Source organism: Ovis canadensis, chromosome X, assembly GCF_042477335.2.
Source record: "Ovis canadensis isolate MfBH-ARS-UI-01 breed Bighorn chromosome X, ARS-UI_OviCan_v2, whole genome shotgun sequence".
Lineage (NCBI taxonomy): Eukaryota > Metazoa > Chordata > Mammalia > Artiodactyla > Bovidae > Ovis > Ovis canadensis.
In genome coordinates, this window is record NC_091727.1 from 101038074 (window position 1) to 101040163 (window position 2090).

The following is a 2090-nucleotide window of genomic DNA, read 5'->3' on the forward strand; positions in this document are numbered from 1 at the left end:
GACTACGGGAAAAACCACAGCTTTGACTAGAAGGACCTTTGTCAGCAAAGTAATGTCTCTGCTTTTTAATATGCTGTCTAGGTTGGCCATAGCTTTTCTTCTAAGGAGCAAGCATCTCTTAATTTGATGGCTTCAGTCACCATCTGCAGTGATTTTGGAGCCCATAAAAATAAAGTCTTTCACTGTTTCCATTGCTTCCCCATCTATTTGCCATGAAGTGATGGGACTGGATGCCATGTTCTTTGTCTTTTGAATGTTGAGTTTTAAGCCAGCTTTTTCACTCTCCTCTTTCACTTTCATCAAGAGGCTCCTCAGTTACTCTTCACTTTTGCTGTAAGGGTGGTGTCATCTGCATATCTGAGGTTATAGATATTTTTCCCAGTAATCTTGATTCCAGCTTGTGTTTCATCTAGCCCAGCATTTCACATGAGTTACTCTGCATAGAAGTTATATAAGCAGGGTGACAACATATAGCCTTGACGTATTCCTTTCCCAATTTGGAACCAGTCCATTGTTCCATGTTTGGTTCTAACTGTTACTTTTTGACTTGCATAAAGATTTCTCAGGAGACAAGTAAGGTCGTCTGATATTCCTATCTCTTTAAGAATTTCCCACAGTTTGTTGTGATCCACACAGTCAAAGGCTTTGGCATAGTCAATGAAGAAGAAGTAGATGTTTTTTTGGAATTCTCTTGCTTTTTGTATAATGCAATGGATTTTGGCATTTTGATCTCTGATTCCTCTGCCTTTTCTAAATCCAGCTTGAACATATGGAAGTTCTAAGCTCATGTACTGTTGAAGCCTAGCTTGCAGAATTTTCAGCATTACTTTGCTAGCATGTGAGATGAGTGCAATTGTGCAGTAGTTGGAACATTCTTTGGCATTGCCTTCCTTTGGAATTGGAATGAAAACTGACCTTTTCCAGTCCTGTGGCCACTACTGAGCTTTCCAAATTGGCTAGCATATTGAGTTCAGAACTTTTAGGGCATCATCTTTTAAGATTTGAAATAGCTCAGCTGGAATTCCATCACCTCCACTAGCTTTCTTGTAGTGATGCTTTCTAAGTCCCACTTGACTTCACACCCTATGATATTACTCTAGGTGAGTAATCACACCATCATGGTTATCTGGCTCATGAAGATCTTTTTTCTATAGTTATTCTGTGTATTCTTGCCACCTCTTCTTAATAATATCTTCCTTGGTGGCTCAGATGGTAAAGCGTCTGCCTACAATGCAGGAGATCCAGGTTCAATCCCTGGGTTGGGAAGATCTCCTGGTGAAGGAAATGGCAACCCACTCCAGTATTCTTGCCTGGAAAAGGAGTAGATATAATGATCATCTGATTTAAATTCACCCATTCCAGTCCATTTTAGTTTGCTGATTCAAAAAATGTTGATGTTCACTCTTGCCATCTCTTGTTTGAACACTTCCTCTTTGCCTTGATTCATGGATGTAACAGTCCACGCTCCTATGCCATATTGCTCTTTACAGCATTGGACTTTACTTCCATCACCAGTCACATCCACAACTGGGTGTTGTTTTTGCTTTTTCTCCATCTCTTCATTCTTTCTGGAGTTAGTTCTCTACTGATCTTCAGTAGCATATTGGGCACCTACTGAACAGGGGAGTTCATCTTTCAGTGTCCTATCTTTTGCCTTTTCATACTGTTCATGGGGATCTCAAGGCAAGAATACTGAAGTGCTTTGTCATTCCATTCTCCAGTGGACCACATTTTGTCTGAACTCTGCACCATGACCCATCCGTCTTGGGTTGCCCTACAAGGCATGGCTCATAGTTTCACTGAGTTAGACAAGGCTGTTTTCCATGTTAACAGATTGGTTGGTTGTCTGTGATTGTGATTTTCAGTCTGTCTGCCCTCTGATGGAGAAGAGTAAGAGGCTTATGGAAGCTTCTTGATGGGAGAGACTGCCTGAGGGGGAATCTGGGTCTTGTTCTGAAGGGCCTGGCCATGCTCAGTAAATCTTTAATCCATTTTTCTGTTGAAAGGTGGGGCTGTGTTCCCTCCATGACTTTGACCTTTTGAAGGAGGTGCCACTATCTGTATTACCTCTACCATATTTTGGCCTCAGG

General features: G+C 41.4%; 1 non-coding gene across 1 annotated transcript; it reads left to right on the plus strand.

Moving 5' to 3' along the window:
• The first annotated feature begins 1194 nt into the window (after positions 1–1194).
• TRNAC-ACA (transfer RNA cysteine (anticodon ACA)) lies at positions 1195–1266 on the plus strand. Its single transcript has one exon. It is a non-coding gene; the product is annotated as a tRNA-Cys (tRNA).
• The last annotated feature ends 824 nt before the right edge of the window (positions 1267–2090 follow it).